We start from the raw sequence: 19,615 nt of genomic DNA on the forward strand, positions 1-19,615 counted from the left end.
GAAATTTGCTGTTTGTGTCTATCTTTTGGCTTTGGCAAAACATTCTATTTGGTACATAAGGAATCTCAATAAATTTGAACACAAACGGCTTTCTGGGAATGATATTGTCTTACGTTTTCTAGCTCTCTAGATGGTCACTAACCCACAACTGGGATAGCGTTTTTATTTGTGGGTAGTGACTTATCTGTCTTTTTCTGTATTTTCAGTTTCACATGTTGTAATAAACCGTTTTTATTAAAAAGAGTATCTGTTCTTAGCCATGCTAGAAGCGATCATCTCCTATGGAGTTTTCTCAGTAATACTTCCGTTTTTTGCTATGTGATGTGCTGATTGTGATTTTATTGACTCTTCTCTCACTACCAGGTCTAAGGGCGGGCATCACCTGTTTTACAGGTGTGTGGCTTTAAGTAGTCTTCCCCCCCCCCTTCACCATGGCATTCATCAGCGCAGTACAAGCTGGGGAGATTCCAGATAGGTATATGGATCTGGACTATGCTGCTCGTACCATCAGAGTGGACTCTCAGCAGCGGAATGTATCTAAGGATGAACTTCTGCAAGTTCTTAAGGCTAAGGTTCCCTCTTTCCGAACTAAGGACTGTGTTGAAATCTGGAACACGGAAAAAATCTTGACAGTATTTTGTGACTTTTCGGTCCTGTAGTATGGTGGACACTTTCCTGGGAATGCAGACTGTGGAATATGGGACGAATACGCTCATGTTCTCCCGATATGTTGCACAAGTTGTTGTTTTGACGATACACTGGCTCCACGCTACTGTCAAGAACTCGTTTCTGAGGGATTATTTCACTAAGTTTGGACACGTGTTGGACGTCTGGTGGGAAAAGAAACTTCTTGAAGGGGAACAGTTGATCTCTGGTGTTCGGTATGTGAAGATGGAACTAGAGGATACCTGTTTGGATGGTATTCCTCATATAGTTAAATTCGGCAAGCAGTCTATGCTGATCACGACTCCAGGTCGTCTGCCCTTGTGTTTAAGGTGCCATACCTACGGACATATTCGCTCTAAGTGTCAGGAGCAGATTCGCAGAGAGAAACCTCCAACTACATCCACTGTTTTCCCGGACATTAAAGGAAAGGAATTTGTTTCCATATGGAACACGGATAGAGTTGGTGTCTGGTTCATAGCTATGCGTGATGCCAGGAGGACGAAGCTGCTCCTTGATGCTGGCCAGGTTCCCTGTGATGATGGGGCTATTATTACATTTAGCCATTACGAGCGACAGGTGATGACCTTACGTGTACACTGGCTCCACGTTACTGTCTGGGCGAGTTTCCTTGGCAGGTATTTTTCTAAATATGGCAAGGTTCTCGATGTCTCCAAGGAGACTGTCAAGCTCCCAGATGGCGCATTGGTGTACAGTGGAGTGCGATTGGTTGTCTTAGAATTGGCGGAGGGGAAGAAAAGTGTTCTCCCTCATGTGGTGAAATTTGGGGATAATATGGCCATGCTCGTCACAGCTCCGGGTAGGGCCCCTCTGTGTTTACGGTGTGGCCACAAGGGTCACACCAGGGCCAATTGTGAACTTACTCCATGGGCTAGGGAGAAAAGGCAGATGGAAATAGAAAAGGAGTACCAGCGCCAGGAAAGGGAGAGAGAACGCCACGAGAGGGAGAAAGAGGTGGGACAGCAGAAGGCTGATAGGTTGAGCCGGGGGAAGGCTGGCAGTCCCGATGAGGGTGAAGCTATTATGGTAATGGATGGGATGGATTGTTCCATTGACACTGATTTAATGGCTGCGGCTGATGAGATGGAGGGTGTTGTTCCCTGTGAGGAGAGTGGCGTGTTTGACTTGTGTGTGGGGGACCTGAAAGGTGTGGCATCGGAAGAGGATGAGGTAGGAGGTGGTGTGACAGCTGTGGTAGGGGAAGTAAGGGAGGGTGCCCAGGAGGATGTTTCAATTAGTCAGCTGTGGTCGGACGACTTCACAGTTGCTCCCCTTGATTGAATCTTTACACGCTGCAGACAGACAGGGCCTTGCTTCTTATGCTGCTGTTGTAAAAGATGATGCCTCGGGTGAGGTTAGGAGCCCTCGAGGTAAGGGGACCTCAAGGAAGAGTAGGGGCCGGTCTAGGGACTCAGGGGATAGGAAGAAACGGAGGTCTGATAGTTCCTCGCAGACACTGTCCCCAGGGTCAGACAAGGCGTTCCACCAGTGGGAGACGTGTTGCTCCTATTGACCCTAACAGCAGTGGCCCACCCCTGATCTAGTTTGTTATCACCATGCCCTTTCCCAAAATGACCCACGCAATGCCGCCCGACCATGTTTCCAGATTAGCCCTTTTTAACATGTCGTCATTCTTCTCCTTTTTCGAGGAGTGTATTCATTTTACTATCTTGTTGTATTTCATGTTTTGTCTTCAACTGTTTTCACCATCACTCTTTCTATGTATAAATTCGTATCATTGAATTGTAATGGGTTATTAAATAACCCTCATAAGTCTAATCTTTTAGCTAAACAATTAAACAAAATATTTTGAATCAAAATTTACTGGGAAAGGGTTTGGGGCTTTTGGAACGAATTTTAGTCGTGGGGTCGGTATTCTTGTTAATGGTACTAGACTTCGTCTTATTAATGTTTATGCTCCCAATGTTGCGGCTGATCGGATTCAATTTTTTCAATTGTGATCTCATTATTTAGTTACTAATCGTCTTTTGATTCTCGGGGGCAATTTTAACTGTGTCTTCAATACTTCATTGGATAAAATTAGCGGTAATCTTCATAATAATCAAGCGGGCAGTAATATTATTAGGTCATGGGTCTCTGATTTTTCCGTATCTGATGTTTTCCGTTCTCTGTTCCCAGCTACAGTGGCGGTCACGTGGCGCAATGCTTCTGGTATTTGGTCCCGTCTTGACCGGTTCTATTTATCTACCTCTCTGCTTTCTGCTGTCGGCGCTTCGACGACCTCTCCTTGTTCCTTTTCTGATCATGACTACGTGTCGGTAAGACTGTACGATGTTGATGGCATAATCTTTGGTCCTTCCTATTGGAAGTGCATTCATTCTGTATTTGATGATTCTTTTAAAATGTTCTTTTCTTGCTTTTGCCGTACTCATCTTTCCCCATTACAGGATCTTACTTTAGAATTATGGGATGCCTTTAAGTTAAAAGTTCAAATTTTTTACAAATTATTTCAAAAAGTTCGAAATTGCCCCCGGGTATCTCATCGTAAGGATTTGGAACGCCAATACAAAGTTTTATGCCATGAAGAGTTGTCACAACCAGGATCCTTTACTGATCAAATATCTGAAATGAAAAAGCAATTATATGATTTCGAAATGCTGGAATTCAAAGGTCATCAAATTGGTTGTCAGGCTCATGACCTTGAAAATGGTGAAAAGCCTTCAGCGTATTTTTTTCGCAAGGAAGGAAAGAGGGGTAAAGGAAAGTCAATTTCTTCGATTTTAGATTCTTCTGGCGTATAAGTTAAATCCTCTAAGGACATCATGGGTGTATTTGTTAAATTTTATTCAAAACTTTTGGCTAAAGAGCCCATTGATGATGTTATTTGTGCCGACTTCCTTGCTGGGTTACCTCAACTACATTTGACTCATTTGGCTGTACTTGAAGGCGAGATTACAAAATCTGAAATTTTACAAGCCCTTAAGGCTATGGAGAAAATAAATCTCCCAGTCCTGATGGTCTTACTAAGGAGTTCTATCTCTATTCTTTTGATGTTCTTGGTGATGTGTTATTGCGTCTTGTCCATGTATGTTTTTTGGAGGGTTCTTTGCTCACGTCTTCTAAAACTTCTTACATTACGCTTCTCTGTAAGGACATGAATAATGCTACTAATGTCCGTAACTGGCGTCCTATTTCTCTGTTAAATGTTGATGTCAAAATTATGTCCAAATTATTATGCACACGTTTAAGTCACACGTTCTTCATGCTTTGTTGAATGTTGACTATTTGCTTGTTAATTTACTGCCGCTTCCTTTATAGGTCTATGTAAGGCATCGTTTGCTCTTTAGGATAGTGTGACTTTCAATAGTCTCCTTACTTTACCATGGCGTTTACTACTGCAGTCATCGAAGTTCCCATTCCTGCCGAGTTTGTGGACCAGGACGTTGTTGCTAGGACTGTGCGTGTTTACATGACTGCAAAGGTATCGTCTGTAAAGGAATTTGTGTCATATTTGAAGACCTCTGTGCGTGAGTTTGACTTGTCCGAATGTAGAGGTGTATGGAAAACTGAGCGGTATGGTCAAGTTTATATTACTCTGAAGGACGTGGATTGAGCTAGGAAACTTTTGCAGCTGCAGTGTGTCAATGTCGGTAGTGACAAGGTGTTCTTTTATACTTATGGCAAGTTCATGGTGCCCTTGCGTGTTCACGGGTTTGCATGCCACTGTGAGGAGTGACTTCCTGAGACAGTATTTCTCCAGGTTTGGAAAAGTTCTAGATGTGCTGAGGGAGTACGAGACTATAGATGGTGTTGACATTTTCTCTGGAGTTCGCATTGTTAAAATGGAACTGACCGATGATGAAAAGGAAAGGATACCTCATATTGTGAGATTTGGGGAAAAGCAGAGTATGCTCATTACGGCTCCGGGAAGACTGCCCATTTGCTTCAAATGTCACACCTATGATGATGCTAGAGACTCTACAGATTCATCTGATGACATGGATTCGGTCCCGGACATTGCTACTGCTGTTGTGGAAACTCCTGTTCACCCTACAGCGAAAGGAGTTGCCAAGAGAAAACAGCCAGTTGAGAGTGTGGCTAGGAAAGGGAAGAGAGGAAAAAGTACCACTGTGCCTTCTTCAGAGGATGATGCGCCTTCCCAGGTGGATGCTGCCATGGCGGCCATGGACATGCCTGGGGAGGTTGCTGGTGAAAATATTCATGGACCCAAGGAGGACGATTCTGTACCACAGGATGATGACGGTGATATGGATGTTTCTGTGGCTTGTTCTTCTTCTACTAGTTGGGCGGACCAACAGTCACAGTCGGACGTTCAGCCATCTCAGATTCCAGAGGAATATAGGGACACTGTTAAACCTAAGTCTTCTGACCCTTATGACCTAACGTGTCTACCTTCCATTGTATATGATGTCTGGGAAGATGATCACAGAGACGAACTCCATCCAATGAAGTAACGGTTCACTTTTCAAGTCAAGCTCTTCTGGGATGCCAAGCGACAACATTTCAAAGTGACAGAAAAGAGATATGACATGACCAACTGTGTAAAATCATTAGCACCCAAGAATCCCAGTGACTTCAAGGAAACGATATGGCTTATTCTCGCCCAGAAAGTTAACAATAAAGGACACTTGCTTGACAGGGTTGAAAAGAACAAAGACTATGGGATTGAGCTCAGTGAAATTGAGATCAGATCTATCAATTATACTTAACAACTAATTTTTGGACATTCACCTTAGCAGTTATACTGCTAATTCCTCTTCTAAATTACCTCTGTTATAGCTGCCATTCCACAAACTTTTTGTGATATTTGATTTTAAAAGTGGAGTGGTATGCTTTTTGCACTGTCTGCGCATGTACCATCTTGCCGGATTAAATTGTATTATCAACAAACAAAAAATATCTGTTCTTATCAGCTTAATATCTGATACGTCTCCTAATGGAGGCATCGATATTAAACTGATTTTTAGAATGGGATGAGGTGCCGCGGGGCTTGCTCCGGCAACCGGCATCGCTTCTCAGCCTTTTGGCTCGCGGTCAAAGTGTAGTATCTTAGCCCAACCAAGTAGTGATCAACTCCTTAGGGAGTGTACTCCGTGATTTATGCGTTTTTCGATTCATTGATGTGCTGCTTGTGATTTCATTGACTCTTCTCTCTACTCCACCAGGTCTACGGGCGGGCATCACCTGTTTTACAGGTGTGTGGCCTTAAGTGGTCTTCCCCCTTCTCTCTACCATGGCGTTCACCAGTGCTGTGCAAGCTGGTGAGATTCCAGATAAGTACCTGGATCCCGTCAGAGTCGACTCTCAGCAGCGGAATGTGTCCAAGGATGGACTTCTCCAGGTTCTCAAGGCCTAGTTTCCCTCCTTCCGTACTAAGGACTGTGTAGGCATCTGGAACACAGAAACATCTGGTCAGTATTATGTGACATTTCGGTCCGGTGTGATGGTGGACACTTTACAGAGATTGGAGACTGTGGACTATGGGACTAATACTCTCATGTTCTCTCGTTACGGTGCACAGGTTGTTGTACTAAGGATTTACTGGCTCCACGCTACTATTATGAACTCGTTCGTGAAGGATTACTTCTCTCAGTTCAGAAAAGTGTTCGAAACTTGTCGAAGGTGAACAGTTGATTTCTGGTGTTCGTTATGTGAAGCTGGAACTTAAGGATACTGTTTGGATTTGATTCCCCATATCGTAAAATTTGGAAAACTGTCTATGTTGATTACGACTCCGGGCCGTCTGCCCTTGTGTTTAAGGTGTCACACATATGGACATATACGTTCCAAGTGTCAGGAGCAGATTCCCAGCAAGAAACCGTCTACTGTGTCTCCAGTTGTGGAGGAGAGTGATTCTGATGATGGATTGATTATTGATGAATCGGATTCTGAGAAGGTTGCAACTCCTACCGTGACAGTTGATAAATCGACAGGGACCAAGAGGAAACAGCCACAGGTTACCTCGGATAGTGACATGGATGAGGGGAAAAAGAAAAAAGATTCTGAACTGGATGTGCATGAGGACTTTGGTCATTCGAGCTGGGCTGAGTTGGATTATAAGGCGCCCCAAGTGACAGATTCTAGTAAAGAAAGTGTGCAAAGTGTCCATCGCCCTGATGGTGAAGGTGATTCCCTTCCGGATAGTGTGGACTCTGTCCTGGAGTCTGCGTCGACTTCTACAAGTGAGACTCATCAGCAGCACACAGTTACTCCACAGGATCGTTTTCTTACGCAAAAGAACCCATTTGATTTTACTTCATTTCTGATGTTTGTGAATCCAAGGTGGCAGGAGGAACACAAGGAGGGACACCATCTCTTGCGTAAGAAGTGGAACTTAAGTGTTAAGCTCTTCTGGGACGAAGCACGTGGGAGTTATAAGGTGACAGAGAAAAAGTATGATGTGACGAATTGTGTGCGTTCTTTTCCCCAAGATCAGAGACAGGCCATCAGGGACACCGTTCATATCCTTCTCACCCATAAAGTACATGAGAACAGGTTGACTCAACAGTCTATGGGTGTTCAAAAGAATACCTTCTACACCATGTCACTGACAGAAGAAGAGATTCGATCTGCTTCGAAGTTGTGATTCATTCTCTGAAATTTTTGTGACAAGATGGCCTCAGGTCAGGTTTATGTTTACCGTTCCTGTGAACCTTTGTGGATTTTGACTTGTTCCTTTTTACTAAGGTTTTCTTTTTTTTTATGAAGTGAACTTATTGCTCACCACTCATATTTCAATCAAAAATTAGTACTGTCAGCTTTGCCTACATCTTCACATTCGTCTTATTTTGCACTGGGCACTCGTGAAGAGCAACCTCCTCGTGGTGAGTGCTGGGTAGCGCTTATAGCTCTTCCCCCGTGTGGAACCGGGGTAGAATATTTCCACAGCACCCCATTGCTGGTCGTAAGAGGCGACCTAAGTGGGCAGCCTGTTTGCCCTGGGTTGCGTCCCTGTGTCGGCAGAGAAAGGTAGTCTGGTGGTTGAGGGTGCCGGAGCCGGCAATAGTGTTCCTTAACCCAACACTGCCCTAACTTTGCCCAGACGGGTGGTAGAATGGGCCCGATTCTATCAATCAGCTGGTCATGCCAAGCCCTGAGCACTTTACTTTTCTTGCTCGTTTTAAAATATTTGGCTTGGAAGTCTGTTTATAATAGAAATGTTTGAATTTTCATGTATATTGATTTTTACATGACTGGAAAAATTCACAATTTGCCTAGATGCCAGTGCCAGAAGGCAGTGGCTCATGGGCCAATCCGGTGGATATATTAATCTCTGATTAGTACTTCTGCTTGATTATACCCTCCTGATATCCTTGGTGCCGTCTGTTGGGAGATCCACAGACGTGTGGCATCGTCCGCATAGACACTCCATGGTGGGTGGGGAGCCGGGAGGGCGAAACACAATTAATACTACCATGGCACCCCCACTCAAAAAACGTTCACACGAATCTGACAATTCGATTTCTTCTGAGGATGAAGATACTACTAAACCTTTCAAGAATCCTGATTACTGGTCTCGTTTTCTAGTTATGTCTGCTCCGAATGGTGATCCCCTAAAACTTTTCGTTTGCGATAACAAAGGGAATTGAAGGTTTGGCTGGCAACGTGAAAGAGGTTAAAAAACTAAGATCTGGTTCACTATTGATTGAATGTAGAAATCCAACACAATCTCAAATTCTGCTATCAACCAAATCACTGGCAAATGCTCCTGTTGAGGTTTCCCCTCACAGGACTTTGAATAGCAGTAAAGGCATTGTCCGTGACATTGGACGTTGCCTTTCAGATATGACTGAGAGTGACATTGTTACAGAGTTGCACTCACAAGGAATTACTACTATTAAATGCTTCACAGCTAAAAAGAACAATGAAGTCATTAAAACGAATACATATCTATTCACATTTTGTCTTCCGGTGCGTCAAGAGTCACTTAAAGCTGGTTATTGCAGCTTAAGGGTTGATTCCTTTATTCCAAATCCCTTACGATGCTACTCTTGCCAAAAGTATGGCCATGGATCGAAGTCATGCCATGTTCCTGCTGCATGTCATCGACGTGCTGGAACATGTGACAACAGTACCATCTGTGATAAACCTCCACTCTGTGTCAACTGCTCTGGGAACCACCCCTCTTCATCCAAGGAATGTCCAACTTGGAAACTTCAGTCTAAGATTTCATGAGTCAAGCACGACCGAAACATTTCTTTTTTTTGAGGCCAGAAAGATTGTTCTTGATCAGGAACATCAAGGTCCATCCTATTCTGCTGCTCTTTCCGCTTCTGTACAAGTCTCTAAGCCTAAACATGTAACATGTCACTCCACAGGTTGCCAGACTGACTACACGTGGACAAAAACATCTGGTCCCACGTTGTTGTCAGCAGCAGTTCAGGTGAGACCTACACAGGAAAATTCTAGTTCCCAAACAATCTCCGCATCACAGGAATTCACTCGGGCATCTTGTGATAAGGAATCAACATTAACTGAACCATCAAACTCAGATAAAATTATCAAACAAATTAAATCCAAACCAAAAACAGAATCTTCCAAAAAGTATCAGAGTGGTAGAGCCTCAAAAGGGGCAGACAACACGATCCAACTTTTTAATAAGTATGGATCACTTGAGGACATGGATGTGTCCGACTCCAGCCATCAAAGGGCACATAGCTTGTCGCCCTCAAGGAAGGTGAGGGGTAGATCTCCAGTCAATCCCCCTAAAGGATAATGTCTTCAACAATTATAGTACAGTGGAATTGTAGAGGATTAAAGACTAATTTTAATGAATTACATCTATTAGTCCAGGATCTTAATCCATCAGCATTCTGCTTACAAGAAACCTATTTAAAGCAGACAGACAATTTTAATTTACATCAGTACAGTGCGTATCATTCGTTTTCTCCTCCAGGGGATAAGGCCACTGGAGGATCTTCAATCATTGTGCGACAGAATGTTATACACAGTCCTATTGTACTTAATACTAATCTGCAAGCCGTTGCAGTGCGACTTACTTTGCACGTTGCGTGTACATTGTGTTCTCTGTATATTCCGCCGTCGTCAGCTCTCCAGCAGTCTGATCTTCAAACTCTCTATGATCAACTCCCTAAGCCATGTATAATCATGGGTGATCCAGCAACTGGCACTTATTCTTCTTTGGATTTGTCACTTACTGAATCTAACTTACTCAACGATTTTGATTGGTCAGTCCACAATGATCTTTGTGGAAGTGACCATTTCCCAACTATACTATCAACTACTAATCCGACTGATGTTCCTCCTTCTACAAGATGGAATTTTACAAAGACAAACTGGTCTTTTTTTCACACATTACGCACTGAAAGACTACAACCCGAATTATTTCTAAATGATAATGATCCTATTCAGGTTTTTGCTGATGAATTGAATATATTTGCTGATGAATGTATCCCAAAGTCCTCTACAGTTCCACATATCCGTAAACCATGGTTTACCATGGACTGCCAACAAGCTAGAAAGGCTAGAAAAAAGGCAGACAAATATTTTCGTCGCCATCCAACAGTCCATAACTTGAATAAAAAATTTCAAATGCCAAGGCTCGTCGCACCTTTAAGCAAAATAAACGACAGTCATGGCAAACATATGTTTCTAAAATTAATTCACGAACGCCTATTTCAAAGGTTTGGAATATGGTTCAGAAAATTAAAGGAAAAGGATCCATATCCAGTGTTCGCCATCTCAAGGAGGGAGACACTCTTATAACAGATAAATCTGATATTGCTAATAAATTAGGTGAAACATTAGCTCAACATTCCTCATCATCTAATTATGTACCTATCTTTCAGAAATATAAGGAACAACAAGAAAAAAAGAAACTTAATTTTCACTCAGATAACGGTGAGGATTATAATGAAGTATTTTCCATTCATGAGCTCCATACTGCCTTTGGGGAAGCACATGATACTGCTTCGGGGCCTGATAATATTCATTATCAGCTCCCTTAAACATTTACCTGAATCGTGTTTAGAAACAATGCTTAATATCTTTGACAATATTTGGACTTCTGGAAATTGTCCGTCATCATGGCGAAATGCTACTGTCATTCCGGTACCTAAGCCCGGTCGTGATCATACCGATCCCTCGAATTATAGACCAATATCCCTCACTAGCTGTGTTTGTAAGACTATGGAACGTATGATAAATAATCGTTTAGTTTGGTACTTGGAAACCAACAATCTCATTACTAACATTCAATGTGGTTTCCGCAAAAATCGTAGTACCGTCGATCATTTAGTAAGTTTAGAATCTTTTATTAAAAATTCCGTAATAAATAAACAACATGCTGTATCAATATTTTTCGATCTCGAAAAAGCATATGATACCACATGGAAGTATGGTATTTTAAAAGATTGACATGATTTTGGTTTAAGGGGCCGTTTGCCTCTATTTATATCTCAGTTTTTAAAAAATAGACAATTTCAAGTTCGTGTGGATTCAACCCTGTCTTACCATTACAATCAGGATCAGGGTGTACCACAAGGCAGTATCTTGTCTGTAACATTGTTCAGCATAAAGATTTTTACCGATTCACATGATAGATCATTATTTGTGGATGATTTTAATGTTTCTTGTTGTGGTAAAAACATGCATACCATTGAAAGACAACTACAATTGTGTTTAAACAAAATCAATAAATGGTGTCTGGAAAATGGCTTTAAATTCTCACGAGCCAAGACCAAATGTATTCATTTTTGTAGAAAGTATAAGCCGCATAAGGACCCTGAATTAGTTTTGGATGGTGCTCCTATCAATGTTGTCAAAGAGGCCAAGTTTCTTGGTATTATTTTTGACCATCACTTGACCTTTCTGCCACACATAAATTATTTAAAAACTAAATGCCAGAAGGCTCTTGATATAATTAAAGTAATTTCAAACGCAAAATGGGGAGGGGACCAGAAAAACCCTTCTCCAACTGTACAGAGCCCTCATCCGCTCTAAACTTGATTACGGCTCCATCGTCTATGGTGGAGCCTGTAAAAGCAATTTGAAAAAACTGGATTCTGTTCATCATCAGGGCCTGAGGCTTTGTATGTGGAGGCTGATGAGCCTTCCCTTAAACAACGTCGCGTTAAATTATCTTTACAATATGTTTCTAAACAACGTTCTTTGAAATCCAATCCAGCCTATGACTGTGTTTTTAACCCTCTTTATGAAGACCTCTATACTAAAATTATCACTCACTCTACCCCTTGGACTACGAATACAATCGTCCATTTCGGCTGCTAAACTAAATCTCGAAAATATAGCCCCAACCCAACTTTTGAATTCCCCTCCATGGCAGTTAGTGAAACCAGAGGTGGATCTAACCTTAACTAAATTTAAAAAATCTGAAACCAATCAACTAATTTTTCAACAAGAGTATAATCAGTTAAGAAACAAATATGATACTTATAAATCTATATTTACCGACGGATCAAAGGATGGTGACGCAGTTGCCAGCGCCACGATCATCGGATCCAGGACAATATCATCTAGAATACCAGTCAGAATATCTAGAATGTTGGCATCAAAGGTAACACACTGGACGATGCTGCTGCTAAAGCAGCACTCAACAAATCTGTGACACCACTTCTTGTTCCATACACTGATTACAGACCTGTGATTGGATCATATATACGAGATCTGATGCAAAAGAAGTGGGACACCCAAGTAGGTATCAATAAATTACATGACATTAAACCAAATATCGGTTACACTTACTTGGGTTGTCAGTCCAGATTTGAAGAGGTCATTTTACGACGATGTCGTATTGGCCATTCGCGTTACACCAATGAATATCTATTGAAAGGTGAGGATCCTCCGTTTTGCATCCCTTGTGATGAGATAATCACGGTCAAGCATGTCCTGCTTGACTGTGTTGATTTTTCCATCACAAGGGATAACTATTTCAAGGTTAAATCTATGAAGGATCTTTTTAACACTATTAGTTCTCATTTAATTATTGGCTTTTTAAAAGAAATAGAGTTGTTCAATAAATTTTGTTAATTTGCTTTGTATATACTATATGCATTTTAGAATTTGTGGAATAAATAAATATCTGTGACTGTATCCTCAAAGGGGGTTAAAGCAGTGTAAAATTATTGAGAGGGTATCGTAAGTCCATATCATTCAAAGTATGTTTTTCCAACTACAGTTTTAATCGTAGAATATGTGTTCTTTTAATTTGGCTAAATTTGTCAATAATCGCCGACACCTGAAGGGATGATGTAAATCCGGCTGGGGTCCATGCAGGTAGCAAAAGTACTGTAAGTCCCCATGGACCCTAGCATGCATGGTGATCTACCTTCAGTTGCTGGCGATCTATAGTCCGTTTGTATAATGTAATGTAATGTAATGTATAGTGGTATTGATTTTTATGATTACATACTAGTTTTAATTGTATTTCTGTGATAAGTCTAGTTATTTTACTGTCCCTCGTTGGCAGGTTTTTGTATAAGTTTCAATATATGTATCATATTTAACCATTGATAGTCACGATATGGCTGAAATTTTGCCGATGTGACTTAAAATTTTAACTCACTCACTGTATTTGATGATTCTTTTAAAATGTTTTTTTCTGACTTTTGCCGTACTCATCTTCCCCCGTTACAGGGTATTACTTTAGAATATGGGATGCCTTTAAGTTAAAAGTTAAAAAAAAATTTAAATTATTTTAAAAAGTTCGAAATTCCCCCCGGGTATCTCATCGTAAGGATTTGGAACGCCAATACAAAGTTTTATGCCATGCAGAGTTGTCACAACCAGGATCCTTTACTGATCAAATATCTGAAATTAAAAAGCAATTATATGATTTAGAAATGCTGGAATTCAGGAGTCATTGACTTAGTTGTCAGACTTGTGACCTGGAAAATGGTGAAAAGCCTTCAGGGTACTTTTTTCGCAAGAAAGCCAAGAGGGGCAAAGGAAAGTCAATTTCTTCGATTTTAGATTCTTCTGGCGTATTAGTTAAATCTTCTAAGGACATCATGGGTGTATTTGTTAAATTTTATTCGAAACTTTTGGCCGAAGAGCCAATTGATGATGTAATTTGTGCCGACTTCCTTGCTGGGTTACCTCAACTAAATTCGACTCATTTGGCTGTACCTGAAGGCAGGATTACAAAATCTGAAATTTTACAAGCCCTTAAGACTATGGAGAAAAATAAATCTCCCGGTCCTGATGGTCTTACTAAGGAGTTCTATCTCTATTCTTTTGATGTGCTTGGTGATGTGTTATTGCGTCTTGTCCATGTATGTTTTTCGGAGGGTTCTTAACCAATGTCTTCTAAAACTTCTTACATTACGCTTCTCTGTAAGGACATGAATAATGCTACTAATGTTCGTAACTGGCGTCCTATTTTTCTGTCGAATGTTGATGTCAAAATTATTATGCACACGTTTAGGTCATGTTGTTGGTGATATTGTACATCTAGATCAGACTTGCGCAGTGCCAGGTAGATCGATTCAGGATAACTGTCATTTAATTCGTAATGTGCGTGATTATGTGGAGCAAAAAAATCTCCAATGGGCTTTCATTAGTTTGGATCAAGAAAAGGCCTTTGACAGGGTCTCCCATGCGTATTTGTTTAAAGTCTTGGACGCTTTGGGGTTCGGTCCAAATTTTCAAAGATGGGTCAAATTGTTATATTCTGACATTTCCAGCAGTGTTCTTGTAAATCAGCACATTGCTCAGCCTTTTCCAGTTACGAGGTCTGTCAGGCAAGGGTGTGGCTTGTCCCCATCCTTGTATGTTTTATCGCTGGAGCCTCTGTTGCATATGGTTCGAAAACATCAAGTTATTAAGGGGATACATCTTCCAGGTTCCTTTGATTCGGCAAAGATTTCTGCGTTTGCTGATGACGGTCTTGGGTTTTGTGCAACGGATGCGTCAATCAAAGCACTTTTTGATCTTTATCATACGTTTGGTGAGTGAGTGAGTGAGTTAATATTTAACGTCACATCGGCAGTATTTCAGCCATATCGTGACGAGAACTGATATAAAATACAAATATTTGAATGGATTAAATATCTGTCATCGAAGGACAGTAAAAATAACTAGAGTATCACAGTTTTGATTTTAAAACTAGTTGAGAACATTAAAAAGCATACATTTTCAATCAACAATACAATATAAAAATGGGCTATAGATCACCAGCAACCAAAGTTAGGCCACCTTACTGGTGACCGTGGGGACTTACAATACTTTTGCTACCTGCACGACTCCCCAGCAGGATTTACACCATCCCTTCAGTCGCTGGTGATTATATGCAATTTAGCCAATACTTAAAATAAACAAATATTCTACGTCTAAAACTGTGGCAAGAATAAATGCACTTTGAATGCTGTGGTCTTACATAACCTCTCAGGGGGACAATAATTTTACGTTACTTCAACCCCCTTCAAGGATACAGCCACTAACAATCTCAGTCATCAAATTTATTTTACCAAGTATAAAAACTATATTATATACAAAACATATCAATCAAAATTTATGTAACAATTCAATTTCTTTTAAAAAGGCAATAATTAAACGAGCATTGATACTAAATAGATCCTTTAAGGATGAAACTTTGAAATATTTATCCCTTGTGATGGAAAAATCAACACAATCAAGCAGGACATGCTTGACGGTGATTCTCTCATCACAAGGGATACAAAATGGAGGATCCTCACCTTTTAAAATATATTCATTTGTATATCTTGAATGGCCAATACGACATCGTCGCAGAATGACCTCTTCAAATCTGGACTGACAGCCCAAGTAGGTGTAACCGATAGTTGGATTAATTTCATGTAATTTATTTATACCCACTTGGGTGTCCCACTTCCTCTGCATTAGATCTCTGATATAACATCTTATAACAGGTTTATAGTCACTGTAGGGTAGAAGAAGTGGTGTCACAGATTTGTTGAGTGCTGCTTTTGCAGCAGCATCAGCCATTGTGTTACCAACGATACCGACATGGCTGGGTAACCAACAGAAAGCGATGTCGTATTGGCCAGTAGCTAGATCATTGTATAATTCGACAATTTCGAGTAAAAGTGGATGTGTACTGGACATATTGTGAATAGCCTGAAGACATGAAAGAGAGTCTGAAAATATTATGAACTTCTTATGCTTAGATTGATTTTGAATGTATTTAAGAGCTGTTAAGATGGCGTGTGATTCTGCTGTGAAAATTGAACTGTCATGTGGCAACCTGAACGAGAGTGTTCTGGATCCAATGATAGTAGCGCTAGCAACCGCGTCACCATCCTTGGATCCATCGGTAAACATAGATTTGTATGTATCATAGTTAGTTCTCAGTTGATGGTATTCTTGTTGATAAATTAGTGGATTAGTTTGTGATTTCTTTAGTTTTGTTAGTGTCATGTCTACCACTGGCTTTATCAGTTGCCAAGGGGGTGAAGACAAAAGGTGGTAAGGAGAAATATTTTCAAGGTGTAAATTCGCATCAGAAATTGCAGTTTTCAATCTTATTCCAAGAGGGGGAATAAGAGAAGATTTCTTTGGGTAGAGGTCCTCATATAGGGGATGAAAAACGCAATCATATGCAGGGTTTGACTGATTTGAAGATAATTTGGTGATATACTGTAAAGATAATTTTAGACGTCTGAGTTTTAGTGATGGTTCATCAGCCTCTACATATAAACTGTTAATGGGAGAAGTTCTGAAGGATCCAAGGCAGAGCCGTAGTCCTTGGTGATGTATAGAATCGAGAATTTTAAGATTGCTTTTGCATGCACCCCCATAAACGATGGAGCCATAATCCAGTTTTGAACGAATGAGAGATCTATATAGTTGGAGGAGGGTCTTCTGATCACCTCCCCACTTTGAATTGGAAACGACTTTTAACAAATCAAGTGCCTTCAGGCATTTAGCTTTAAGGTATTTGATATGGGGTTTAAATGTCAAATGGCTATCAAAAATAAGTCCTAGGAATTTGGCTTCCTTTACAATATTGATAGGCGTACGATCCAAATACAGTACAGGGTCTTGATGTGATTTATATTTGCGACAAAAATGTATACAATTTGTCTTGGCTTTAGAAAATTTAAAGCCATTTTCAAGTGACCATTTTTGAATTTTATTAAGACATAACTGTAATTGTCTTTCAATTGAATGCATATTTTTACCACGACAAGACATGTTAAAATCATCCACAAAAAGCGACCCATCTATGGAATCATTTAAGACCTTAGACAGGCTATTTATCTTAATACTAAAAAGTGTAACAGACAAGATACTGCCTTGTGGGACACCCTGATCCTGATTATAATGATCAGACAGGGTTGAGCCCACGCGGACTTGAAATTGTCTGTCAGTTAAAAATTTGGATATAAATTGAGGCAAACGACCTCTCAATCCAAAATCGTGCAAGTCCTTTAAAATACCATGTTTCCATGTAGTGTCGTAAGCTTTTTCTAGATCGAAAAAGATAGACACTGCATGTTGATTGTTTATAATTGCATTTTTAACAAATGACTCTAATCTAACTAAATGGTCAACAGTACTCCGGTTTTTACGAAAACCACATTGAATAGTTGTGATTAAATTATTGGATTCCAAGTACCATGTCAATCTATTGTTGACCATGCGTTCCATGGTTTTGCAAACGCAGCTGGTCAGTGATATGGGTCGGTAGTTTGAGGGATCGGTATGATCACGTCCAGGTTTTGGAATGGGAACAACGATGGCATCACGCCAGAATGAAGGAAATGAGCCAGAGGTCCAAATGTCACCAATATATTTAACAAGGTTACTAAACAAGGTTCTGGTAAATGTTTCAGGAGTTGATAATGTATATTATCAGCTCCTGAAGCAGTATCGTGAGCCTGCCCAAGGGCAGTATGGAGCTCATGAAGAGAAAATACTTCATTATAATCTTCCCCATTATCTGAATTAAAATTAATAGTTTTCTTTTCCTGCTGTGTTTTGTACTTCTGGAATTGAGGAACATAGTTAGACGAGGAAGAATGTTTAGCTAAAGTTTCACCAAGTTTATTAGCAATATCGGACTTATCAGTTAACAATTCATTCCCATTTTGAAGATGGTGGATACCAGATTTAGATCCCTTACCTTTAATCTTTTTGATCATGTTCCATACCTTCGATAGCGGCGTACGTGAATTTAGTTTCGAAACGTAAGCTTGCCAAGACATGCGTTTATTTTGTTTAAATGTACGTCGTGCCTTGGCATTTATGATTTTGAATTTATTTAAATTATGAACCATAGGATGACGACGGAAATAATTCTCAGCCTTTTTCCGTGCCTTCCTAGCTTGGTTGCAAGTATCATTGAACCATGGTTTACGGATGTGTGGATTTGCAGAGGACTTTGGAATACATTCATCAGCTATATTATGGAGTGCATCAGAGAAACATTTGACAGGATCAGGAACATCTAGAAACAGTTCAGGTGTAAGTCGGTTTGCACAAAGATTTTCATACAAAGGCCAGTTAGCCTTATTGAAATTCCATCTTGATGATGGAGTAACGTCAGATGGGGTCACAGACTTAAGAATGGTAGGGAAATGGTCACTTCCACAGAGGTCGTTGTGGACTGACCACTCAAACTCATCAAGCAAATCTGAATCTGAAATTGACAAATCAATGGACGAGTATGTCCCAGTACCAGGATGAAGATATGTTTTTGAATTATCGTTGAAAATACATAAATCATTATTTAACATAAAATCTTCCAGCAACTTTCCTCTCGTGTTGGTATGTGCACTGCCCCATAAGGGATTATGCCCATTTAAATCACCCATTATGATGCAGGGCTTTGGTAGTTGGTCATAAAGGGCTTGGAGATCAGTTTGCTGAAGAGAATATGACGGAGGAATATAGAGCGAGCACAAAGTGAGTACGATGTGCAGAGTCACACGAACTGCAACAGCCTGAAGAGCGGTATTAAGGAGAACTGGGCTGTGAAGAACACCCTGCTTTACTAATACTGAAGAACCTCCAGTGGCCTTAGCCCCTGGGGGAGAAAAGAAATGGTAGGAAGTATAGCCTCTTATGTCAATTTGATCTGTAGTTTTCAAGTATGTTTCCTGAAGACATAAAGCTGATGGTCGAAAATCTTGATGTAGTAATTGGATATCATTATAGTTATGCCGTAGTCCTCTGCAATTCCATTGAAGTATATGACTTGAGCAGCTCATGGCGGCTCAACCGGGGATCGTGAGCGGGAGGAGTGTCCACTCCCATGGACTGGCTGTGTGGGAGTGACATCCATCTCCAGAGGTGCATAGGGGTTATGAACCTCAACAGATGTTGTAATAGAAGGCATCTCCATGTGTTGGAGGGCCCTGATTTTTCGAAGTTTCTTTTTTTCGCTGTTAGATAAGTGGGCTTTGCCCACTGGTTGGCTGTCGGGTACTAATTCTGGTTCCGTCTGAGACGAAGCTGTGGCAATCAGTGGATCACTATTGGACCTATGATGTAAAGTATCAAGGGTAACCTGGTCATCCTTGATCCACGAGATGTCAGTTTGACAAGAAATAGATTTTGTCGAAGGTTTAGCAACTGGAGTTGGGGAGGATATTGCTGCTGAGTATGTTTTTACAGGAGCTGGAGCTACAGATTGTACTAATTTCTTTGCTTCTAGGTAGGTGACATTGTTTGTATGTTTTATTTTCAAAATTTTGGACTCAAATTCAAAAGTTGGACACGATTTGGAGGAAGCCATATGCTCACCGCCACAGTTGGAGCACTTCATGTCACTAGAGCAGTCTGATGTGTCATGAGCTCCACTACAACGGCAGCACACGACTGCCTTGCCACGACAGAATTTGGCACCATGACCAAACTTTTGACATTTGAAACATCGAAGTGGATGAGGTACATAAACCTCCACTCCAATGTGAAAGTATCCAGCTTTTATAGAGTTAGGGATTCTAGGTAGGGAGAAGCTGAAAAGGTAAGTTTGAGTATTTACAAT

At 40.7% G+C, this 19,615-nt stretch overlaps 1 pseudogene; it reads left to right on the plus strand.

Annotated features, from left to right (window-relative positions):
* The first annotated feature begins 5,534 nt into the window (after positions 1-5,534).
* On the plus strand, positions 5,535-5,716 carry LOC124120781 (annotated as a pseudogene).
* The last annotated feature ends 13,899 nt before the right edge of the window (positions 5,717-19,615 follow it).

Source organism: Haliotis rufescens, unplaced genomic scaffold, assembly GCF_023055435.1.
Source record: "Haliotis rufescens isolate VD_foot unplaced genomic scaffold, xgHalRufe1.0.p SCAF_98, whole genome shotgun sequence".
Taxonomy (NCBI): Eukaryota; Metazoa; Mollusca; class Gastropoda; order Lepetellida; family Haliotidae; genus Haliotis; species Haliotis rufescens.